We start from the raw sequence: 12,050 nt of genomic DNA on the forward strand, positions 1-12,050 counted from the left end.
ATAATTTTTGTTCTGAAATTAGAGTATCCAACTTTTCAGAAAAAAAAATTGTTACAAAGTGCTGAGGAAATAATACAGCTTTGGAAACTGTACTAGTTATACTCTTGCAGCAGCACTGCAGGATTTAAAGTTAGTAATCTGTGTTTAACAAGGCCTGCATTTTTACATGAAGAGAAAGGCTTGTTTTGTTTTTTCTAGATTGGTAGAGAAAATAATCCATTAAGATGATATTACAGTGGATGAACTGGCTCTATCTGAACTACATAGCAATCCTCCCTTTTGCAAAACATTTTCAATACTTAATCTCAGTATTTAGTTTGTACCTCCTATGCACAGCAGTAGAACCTATTGACATCAGTCCTGTTCAAGTCCATGGAACAACTCTCATGACCACAATTACCAAATCCGTGCTGCATACCTGACAACTTCCATGAGAGCAGCTGTAGGAAATCATCTGCTAGAACACGTCCTAATTTGTGTACAATTCCACTGGGTTGGCTGCTTTTTAATTCCCTGATGTTGTACAGCCTCAACACTAAACTGTTGATAAAACAAAGAATAATAAATAATTCATAGGTATGAATGGATCTGACCACTCCAAACGTCCCTGTCCTGCGCTGTATTCCTGTGCACCGATTCCTCAGGTTACCCGAGAAATGGAAATACTAGAAATATTTGCGTAATACAGCAGCAGCATGGGTTATTCATATATGCACGGCTTAAAAGGAAACTTACACAAGAGCTTCCTTTATCCTAAGAGCTTTCTAAAAGCACTTGATGGTTCTTCCCTGTTGCTGACTGTGGTTTTGCATGAAGTGTGTGAGGGTACAGGTTATCAGAGGACTAATTTTCAATGAGTGGTTCTTGTGAATAGGTGAAGGTATCTGATGTGGGGGTTATACATGCAAAAATAGTAGTTCTGCATTTTGAAAACATTTAATACTAAGCATTTGAAATTCAGTTGGAGAATCAGTCTAATTTTGCTTCCATTACCAAAATGTACTGAATAGCCTCTTCCTGTGTTCAGTAAAGCTGTTTTTACCTTTATTTTCAAGCAGCTCACACAGTATCCTCTCAGCACAGATTTCAAAAAATCTGAGCACTTCCAGCTGCTGGTAGAATTCAGTTAAAATACTATTGGCAAGTGAAGACCTGAGTCAGTCCCATTTTATTGCCACTGATAGCCCTAAACCAGGTTATTTTCTCCTGCTTTCTCTCCTGACCAGGTTAGAGTCAAATAGCAACGTAGATGTGAAAGATCAGAGCAAGGGTTGACTTCAGGCAATGCAATATATGAGAAATTCCCCCAGGAAAAAAGTACAAGTAAAAGCAGAGAGAATGTAGCCAAACAGCCAATCACAAAACGTTGTACTGAAATGATTTTCAGACTATCCATCTAATAATTTCTTACTATTATTTCTTCATATAATCAAGTATGCTGGGGCCAATAGGTCAACTGCTGGAATCAATGGAGAAACTTATGCACATGACCTAGTAGGCACTGAGTGAGATAAACAGCAGCAGAGAGGGGCTGAAATCAGGATTAGAAGAAGAGGAAGCAAGGCTTCACACAAAGGAGATCTCCATGTGCAAAATGAGCCATGGAATGGGTGTCATAATGAGTCGACATTTTTAGGATATAAGTCAGCGCTCTTATCAAATAATTTTATTCATTAATCTTATTCTTTTTAACAAACATGGACAGCAGAAATCTGGAATCCTGCCAAGTCTGACTCAAAATTACTTTGTGCTTATATGGAAGAGAATAGGCCTTTGTCTGTAACTATGTATAAGCTCCATAGGGTGACCCTGCATTAGACAGGATGTAACTCAACAGACTGTAATTGATGAGGTTTCCATTACCACATAACACAGTGCGCACAGTAATGAGATCATAGAAAAACCTTTTTTGAAGTGTAAAGTACTTTCTTGTACAACAAGCTGAGTTCATATTATAGGGCAATATGAAACCCGATTTCCTGGAACAAGGCAATAAGAAACTTGATTTCCTGGAACAATTCAATACACAGGTGCATATGTGCTTGACACTGAGTTATGCAGGCATGATGAAATAATTGCATTTAAAACCGAAAGGTAAGCTGAATCACGCAAAACTGGTGAACACTTTTTTTTTAATATAGTGAATGGAAAAAATGCTATTTCAACTGTGATAGTTTTGACACATCCAAATTAACTATACATCATTTTAAAAGCATCACAGTTTTGAATAGCAATGTGTGGAGCTATTTGTTTGAAAAATATTTTTTAAAAGTGAAAAAAAGCCCTGCATTCGGTCAAGGCTCTAATTCTGCAAATATGTATGTTCATTCATAGTATGCACACATCTGCAAACTGTGATGTCTCCGTGTGTAAAGTAGGTTACGTGAGTACCATGTGTCAAACTTGGGATGACAGGAGACATGATTTGTTCATGGTGTTGCTACTATTTCAGCAACACCTGGGAACGTACAACTAGTACAACATACAGTCTTGTTCATGCAGTTGCAGTGTGATGGCATTTGGGGCTGTGGTTGATGTTGTTTCCATGAGCAAGCTCCAAGCACTCCTTGACATTCCTCTCCCAGAAGGACCATTAAGCAGATCCCAAGTGTGCAACACCACGTGCAGACGTGGTGCCTGAGCGGGGAGGGAGACACAGGTGTGAGAGTCGGAGTGCCCCAGCACGGCCTTGCAAATACAGCAGAAGTGCCCATTTAGCTCCTGAGGCTTAGAATAGGAAGTAAAAACAGCATCACGTATGTTGCAGTCTGTTAAGTAGGTGAAAGGTGAGTTTGTGTAGCCATTCTATAAATAAGCATATTTAAAGAGGCAAGTATATGTCAAAAAGGATTCTTTGAAGAAATTAAATGGAAAATGGTATTTGTTAACCAACAGTCTTAACACAAATTTGCTAAGAAATTGAACTTCAGTTCCTATTCGGACTGCACTGGACATGTGTGATTTTTTGGTATTTGATTCATTGAGTCTGTCCTGTAAGGGAAGCTCTGCATATGTGATTAATTCTGTGCTCATGCTGAAGAGACAATCTACTAAAAAAAATCAATGGGAAGGCTACATGTTGTAAAAATAGCTAACATCAGGGGAAATGTTTAACATTTTGGTTTAGATCTAAGAGAGAAAAGGTGAAAAAAATATTAAAGTCTTCATCATAAAACATAAGACATATATTCTGGACTCAAATCACTCAACATTAGGTAAGCCTGCCACAGAGCAGGACGAAGCCTCATTTATTCAAAACATCCATTGTCAATGAGGACAACTGGTTCATAGAGCTGAGATATATGACCTTCTTCAATTTCCTCTGACATTCATGGCATAGAAGGTTCCCTGGGGTAAACAATGCTTTATAAATGCAGTTGTTTAAATAAATTCTCTCACAAATAATCCAGGTAGTTCTCTTCCAATTATTAATTTTTATGTCTGGAGTGGTAGCAGGTGTTTTCTCTTTGTTCACAGTTAATCTTCTGAAAACATTGCTAAATAACATCTATTTCAGAATTTTGCAATGCCCTGTTGTGAAATTTAAGTGCACACCACAGAAAGAAAAGTCAAGCAGTGTTGGTTTGTGTTTTCATCGTCCATCTAACCCAAGTGTCACCTTCCCATTAGCAGCAATGGAATGAGTCATTTCTAATATTTCTCAGTGTCCTTCCCAAAATCCACTAGCAGCATACATACAATGTGGAAATAAGACTTTTATTCTCCAGAGTTTCCGAGTGATGCCGGAATTACTTTAGTGCTGAGCTAAGAGTTTAGATGCACGCAGTGACCCTTCACTTACCTTCATTAACATAAGATCCTGTGACTGGGAATGAGAAAGGATAAAGTGAGTTACAGCTGTATTTTTATGTTTTTACAATTATGCATAATGCAAGCTCATACTACACAATTATTTAAATATAAGTTATTATTTAAATATAACTTATTAAAATATGTAAAATAAACCTAAAAGGGGAGAAATTAAGAGAAATGCTTCTTGGAGCAGGAATAGTTTTGTCTATGAAGCCATATTTAACACATTATAGACTCCAAATTTCCACTTCAGACTAGCTCAAAACTTACCATGAGGGCATTTGGTCTCCCAATTGAAATGCAAAGGAAAACATGTTCCTTTTTCCATTTTTCCCATCCTATATATATATATACCCCGTTATAATATGGCCCATATGTTTTATATACTTAAAAATACTTTGGAGGAAACCCCTTTTAAAGAAAATATGTGTTCAGTACATCTATATTTTCTTGATATGCTTCTGCAGTGCACTCTTAAAATATAACTCAATAGATATGACTTTTAAGACTGTAAAATGTGCTGTTAACATAAAAAATTCTGCTATATTTTTTCAAATACATATTAATATGTTTCAATACGTATTTTCTCAAAGAGGCACAGAAGAATAAAATATAATTCCCCTATAACTGACTGTTACTTAGGTTAAGTCTTTTTTCACCTCTAAGTGCTGAAATAATTGACAATGTAAATAATGTCACATATTTCCAAAGTTTGTTTTACATCTATTAGTTTTAGTCAGTTCACAGATAGACTTTTAAAAAGATTTCACCATTGTATGGCAAAATGAAATAATAAACCTCTCACTTGGGAAGTTTATTGTATATGAACTTGAAAACAATTAATCTCACAAAGTTAGAACAGAAAAAAAAAAAAGCAGGATTTTGCCTCTTCTTATTTTCAGTCACAATTCTCCATCTATCAAGATTTAAAAGAGAGACCTGAACTACTATGGAATTATTCATATGTCCCTTCTGCTAGGTGTTGCAGTCTCTTGACTCCGCACTGAAACAGGTGTTTTGTCAACACTACCCAAGGGAAAGCTAAAAAACCAGTTAATACCTAATTGACTTAAGGAAGCTGGGATTTATAATTACCTGAAGAAACTGAATGCTGTGCTACCACAAAGAGATTCAAGAAATGTTCATTTTTACCTCATAAGGGTACTGAAAGAGCTCTTGGAACTTAGCACATGTTCATAACACATGATCTTTCTTTGTTCTCTTTTGGGCTTGTCTTTGAAGCACTAGGATTAATTTTAAAATATTTTTGGTTTACTTGCAATTTCAATTAGTTGAAAAGCTTAGCTGTTAAGGAAGGGAATATGTTTCTCAGTGTTTATAAACCAGGCCCTGTTTGCTGCATTAGTTAATAACTTCATCAAAATCAGTGAGTCTTTTCACGTTAGTGAATAGATTTTGTGCATTATGAATACAAGCATTACTTTACTCATATTTTTACCATTTTTAAAAAATATAAATCTCAGGAGTTCCTAGACTGCTTTCAGAAATATATACTGAACTGGAGCAACCATTTCACATTGATTAATATAAAGTGATGCACAAAGATGTACTTGCTACTTGCACCTCCTTTCAACATTTTCATTGAAATTTTCAAATGCAGCTAAATACGCTTTAAAATAAATAAAGTGAGGATAGCATCTGCAATTGCAAGGAGATAACTGTACTAGATGGGCTCAGAGCTGAGCTTGCACTATTGAACTATGACTCCTGTACTTATTCTGCAGACCTGTGACAGACATTTGCACTTAGATCGCCTTCATTACCACAGAATGTGGAAAATGTCTTTCAAGAGCTTCAGGAAGGGCAGGGAGGAAGGGTGACAGATGGAGAAGCAGCAAAGAAGGTGACATTCACTGCTGTCACTATTGGCAAAACAATCTGCTTTCTTATAATCTGCATTATTGAGTTAATCATCTCTTACTCTTTCCTGACTTCTGACTGATGTCCCTTTCTTGAATCTACTGATCCCTCTTGTCCCATCACGATAATTTCCCCATTGCTATTTTCTGACAATCTAAAGCAATGTGGGATTACACATTCCAACTTACTATTTTTATATTTAGTCATCTCGGCTGCGATAATGATTTGTCAACTAAAAAGTAAAAATTAATATTAAAACCATTGGGTTATGGAAAGCCGTGCGTTTTGTTATGGATATAGCTTTACAAAACATATATAGTGACTTGCCCTGTTTTTATATTGCTCTGCTTGGCACACCATTTCTTTTTGTAAATAAAATAAACACTATGTTACAGTACACACTACTTTTGTACTTCAGACTCCTACACATCATTAGTTTACCCAAACATTCTAATAGTGTGTAACTAAATCCTGCTAGACCAAATACCCAGGTTATATGAACTAGAACACTGCTAAGTTTATGAATCATAACATCTCAAAACCTCTCAGTGTTTTTTTTTTTTTTTTTTAATTAGGATTGTTATCCTATTTTGGAAACAGGTCTCAAGAGTTTTACTATTAGTTTCATCAGGACCTTCGTTTGGCCCTTAAGAATCAAATAAGTCACTTCTGTTTGGAGCTGTAGGAGGTAGACATGCAGTTGGGATCATGAGTAGTCCATGTGTCCACTCTTCTCATTGTATACATAGGTTCTTCTTCCTGAAGCTTCCTTCTGAATTTCCTAGAACCCAGGAAATATAAAAAGCAGTAGAATAACTTGTTTCTCTAGGATTTAACTACAAGCCATCCTCCGGAGTAAGATTTTTCATATTTTTTAACTGCCTTCTATCTGTTGTTCTGTTGTTTCTGAAGCTGTGGTTGCACATTTGCTGCAAAATAATCTGAGTTAAAAGATCAGACAGACAAGTTTATTGCACAGCCACACAAAACCCACGATAGATAGGGAACTGGCGTGAATGTAGAAATAAGTGGCAGATATAGGAGTTGTTTAACTTAATATGCTATAAACTTATACAAGAAAGCATGAAAATGTAGATATCGAGAAATGGAGTATTCATAGAAGCCACAGTTAACTGGTAACACTGTAAATGCTCTTGAAAGCATGGAAGTAAATGGGAGACTAGGAAGAGAAGGTAAACAATAAATTTGGGGATATGTTTTTAAATGTTCTGTGCAAATAACATGCTGATGCAAAATACTCCATCTAATCAGCTATGGAGGTATCCAGGAAAACATTAAATAATATTGAAAACAAGACAGTACAGAGAATATAAGGTAATATATGAGTTTTCTGGAATACAGAGACTTTAGACATATGAGGTTTTCAGTATACAAAACTACCAGATACTGTGGTATTCTGTATAGTATCATTATTAGTCACCTTTATCACTGTTTGGTACAAACAAACCAGCTCTGAGACATAGTAAGGGTACTATAATCATATAAAATATGCACAAGTACTGTATTTAACCGTAAACATGTACTAGGTTGTTTTGCAAGCACAATAGGACGCAGTTTCTGACTGTAAAATGATCTGGCAGTATAATATCTTCTGTGGGAAACATAGGGACAGCAGGAAAGTGATACATAATATTTTCTCAGTGCTTATAGAGTTAAGTCTATAAGTCAGTGAACACTGAGGTGTATGAAAGTATGTTTCTTTGTTCTTCAAAGCAAAACAAATTCACACTTAACACTTTGAATTAGAATAATAATAAAGCCAGCAGATGTAATGTAATTAGATTTGTACTGCCCTTGAGGGGCGTGGATCAAGTTCAGCTCAGCTTAGAACAAGTAATATCACTGAAGTTCATATAGTCACTAGAGATTTGCTCCTGCCACACTAAGATCACAGTGTTAAAATGAGAAAGGGGCCTATTTGTGGGCAGTGTTAAAATGCAAAGGAGTAAATGCAGGGCTAGATAAAGCTGTGCTCCATCCCCTCTTCACATCCTAGTTTTTGACGCATGTACATAGCCATTTCAGTTAAAAACCCAGTTGTATTTTAACACACTCTCTGAACCTGGTGGGAAATCAGTAATGCTTCATCTCTAAGTAAAGTGAGACTTGGGGGCTCAGGAGACTATTTTGACTACATTTTTTATTAATTTAGAAGAAGAACTGTGAATTAATTGCCATGATTGACTGAATTTTCAAAAGAAAGACTGTTGATCTAGTTGTTACAATATGGCTGTAACTGTTGGTGAGCTATATGGATGACTGTAGCATGCAAGGTAGCATCTCTGAAATCACATATGCTGATCATCTGAATCTTCAAAGTGAGAGGTATCAAAATACAAGTCATTATAGCTCCACAAAAAATACACAATATCCAACAGTGGTGAAGATGAGGTAGGTTCATATTGTGCCCCCCTTATTCACCTTTAATAGCATTGCATTGTCTGTCCTGTGTGGATAGTCCCAGTGACTTCACTGGAGCTCTTAATGATGGGTGATCTGGGACATGTGAGCTCATGTGAACTCAGGTGAGCTGGGATGGTGCAGTACAACTGTCTGTGTCCTTAGGGGAGTTAAAATGCCCAGATTGTCCAGGAACCATGGGGCAAATTCTCAGTTCTGAAGTCCATTGCTATATATAGTTTACCTTAGAGTATATAGGCAAGTGGCAAGTAAGTTTCTGCAATAGGTAACTGAAAAAGGATGTTTGTGACATTTCTAGAACAAAACGTGTTGATCGGATAAATTTTTTAAAGTGGGAATAATTTTAATTCTCAGTAATTTAACAAATTTAATGCATGTTCTTAAAATGCTCTCTTGAGCCATCCACGTTTTTCAGCAAAACATAGTTCAGTTCAACAAGGTTCTGTAGCACCACTCCAATATTGCTCTTCTTCGGGCGATGTTGGACTCTGCTTAAGAAGCCAGAACAATGTTTTGCTCAGAACATTTAAGAAACTAGAAGAGTTTACTCCATGTAGGGGAATTAGAAAGATTTTTATAATTTTTAAACATTTGTGTGCAAGTTATTTGTTCTTGCTGACAAAGTGGAATGCAACACGATGCCATGCAAAAAGCAAAGCAATTACATAATCTCTTCTAAAATTCCTTTCAATAGTGTGGTCCAGAGGCAGCGGCTTTCATGCTGTGAGCGACATGCAACATCAAGGCTTCATGTCTGTTACAAAGGACATGGACAATACTGGATCAAATGGCACTGACATTTGATCTAGACCAAGTGTGAAATTGCAACATGTCTGTCAAATTACCCAGAGCATATGGTGGTGTGTTTACAAAGGCTCTTTTTTGGCTGTATGTTGGCTTGCTAAGGACAAGCAGTACTGGCCTAATAAAAACTCTATTGGTACTAAGTTACTTCTATGAGATTTTTAAACAAAATTTGAACTACTACAGTGAGCTGATACAGATTCATGGTTGTAGTGTTTTTGCAATATGCTCATGAAGTCAGACTTGCCATCTTGCAGGGACACAGCCTAAGGCAGAGGTAGAAAAACACATGCAGCCACAATCACTGGGTGTTGAGGATACCATTGCTTATTCAAAATCAGACCCAAAGTTGAGATTAGCAACTTTGAAGGATATTTTAAAGGGGTAGATCTAGGTACTTGACTAAAAGCATGGGGAAAAGAAACATGCAATAAGAAGAGTGTGATGGTAGTCTATGCTGCGTTCTATTCATCTGTTTTGAGTTGAGATGAAGTTGTCTTTTATTTCATCTATTTGGTCAATCCAGTGCTTTTAATTTATGAATTTATTGGGCATAATTTGGTTTGAGGTTTGTGATGTGAAGAACAATTAAGGTGAGAGAACAACAATAAATTACGCAGCATGAGCCTAATTCTCTGTAACTTCTACAATGATTTCTATTGACACAAAATTAGCTAGCACATTTTGCTAAATGAAGTAGACTAGACTATAGTATAACACAGTTTCCAAGTAGCTGTTAAATTATACCATTATTTGGTTTTGCTTTATAAATATTTTACAATGTTAAAATGGTTAAACAAAGTGGCATAGAATATCTGCTTATTACATTCAGAGATGACTACTTGAGGTTGGAAGTAGATACAAAGTATGCTGAGGACAGGAGTTGAATTCGAAATTATTGCAACAATAGAAATATTTTTAAAAGAGCTAATGCAGGTCATTAAAGAGAAGGTCATATACTCAGAAATAAGCCGTTATATAAAAACAGGATGAGAAAACAATTGGCTTCATAAATCTGATGGAAAAAATCTGGATAATGGATCAGGATTGAATGCAGTGCAGTGGAGTCGGTTGCAAAACAGAGGAAAAGCGCACAGAGAACCCGGAACAGCTTGGTAGCTTACAGCACATAGTACATCATGTTTGTATTTCCTACAGCATTGGTCAAGGCTTCATCTGAGCTGAATGCTTAGTTTGGGGAATAGGGGTTGACTTAATTAAATAAATGTCCAGGATGCAGAAGGATCAGAAATATGTAACAGCAAGGTGAGAAGAAATGCAACAGCAGTATTCCTAGGCACTAAGGGCTGTTGGACAGGAAAGCAAATAAACTTCTGCCTGCTCATGGCAAACAGTACAAAACACATTTCTGTTGCTGTCCATGTGGAGTAGAGATTAAAAACTCCAGCAACAAATATTCAGACTGGAGACTAGGAAAAAAAATCTAAATGTAAGACTGTATACAAGGTTCAGAGAGCCAAAACCACACTGTACACAGAGAAGAAAGGCAAGGAGCAGTCTGCAAAAATACAAACTTTTAATTTTGAAACAGTGTATGTATATAGCGTAACATCTTTCACAGCCATTAGTATTTGTAAAGATTAGCTCATCTTAGCAACCAGTTCTACTAACGGAGTGCAGGCTCATGCAAAGTTCATCAAATCATACCCAGGAGGAAGGGATTGTGTTACTGTGCAGGGACTTCCACTGTATTCATTACAGCCAACATCAAGGAAGTGTCCAGTAGTGCAAGATAGCATTTCTTTCTCCATAACATCTCCTTAGATAGGACAGTAATGTATTTCCTAAGGAGATTAAAAACCCCACCTCTTGATATTTTAGGTTTTTAATTTGTAAAACTCCATCATTCTTCTAGGATGTTCTATCGCTGAGAAAAGTGAATACTTGGAATTACTGTTTCTTTCTGCATTAGTCTGCACTGCTCTCATTTCCTTCTCTTCATGTATCTTTAAGTTTGACCTGCATAATGTTATTGACATGTATACCATATATACCACATTAAAAAAAGAGAGTAACAGCTGTATCACAAACCTGTGGTGGTATCTGTCAGTAAGATAACAGGAGAGGAACACCATGCAACAGAGCACTGAATGTCACTTTTCAGCTCTTTTTGTCCACATATTTGGGTCTGATAATTACAGGAAAAAATGGTCTATTTCAGGAAAGCAAACATTAGCATGAATTGTAACTGCTGAGATCATTTGTGATGTGTATTCTTTTGTTAAGTTTCCTTTTGTGAGATGCTACAAACTGAAGTTTATTTATTACACAACTTCTGAATTCAGACTGTGGGCCTTTATTTCAATCTCCATTCTTCTTGTAATATGAATAGCTGTCAGAATGAAAATCAGCATGTAATATGAACGATATACAAAGACACAGAATAAAATATGAGAGGGGGAGGAAAGAAGGAAGTGGGAGAAAGACTAAAAATTAGATTAAAAATGCTTTAAAGATTTCACGAAACTCCCTCAAACTACAACTTTTTAAACAATCTGAAAGATGGAAGCAAAATGTAAAGGTTAACCTACAAATAACTATATTGGATATTGAAATTGGATATAAAGGATGTACTAGGGTGAAAGAGGTGTAGGAAAGAAGTAGTGTTCACAGTATCACAGTATGTTTGGGATTGGAAGGGACTTCAAAAGATCATCTAGTCCAATCCCCCTGCTGGAGCAGGAACGCCTAGGTGAGGTCGCACAGGAACATGTCCAGGGGGCCTTAAGAGAGAAGGATGAAGAAAAACAGCAGTATGTAAAACTAAGATTTGGAGCCTCAAAAAGCAATAAATTGCAGTAAGCTGTCACAGCTGTGAAATACCCCAGAGAACAGACCTTGCTGAAGAAAACCTCTCCAAAGATTTTGCACAGCTGGTTGCCTGGAGTAAGTGATGGAACTTCCATTGCAATGGTTGAGTGAAAATGAATTTAACATCTGTATTTGAATAACACATATACTACATTAAACCAGGTAAGCGGTGTGCTCAGTGACTCCGGGAGAGGCTGGAAATGGGATTTCCATCAATCTAGAGGCTAATGTGTGACACTTCAGACCCCGTTTATCTGTACGTCAGGGTAACCAGTCTG

This window comes from Nesoenas mayeri, assembly GCF_963082525.1.
Source record: "Nesoenas mayeri genome assembly, chromosome: 4".
Lineage (NCBI taxonomy): Eukaryota > Metazoa > Chordata > Aves > Columbiformes > Columbidae > Nesoenas > Nesoenas mayeri.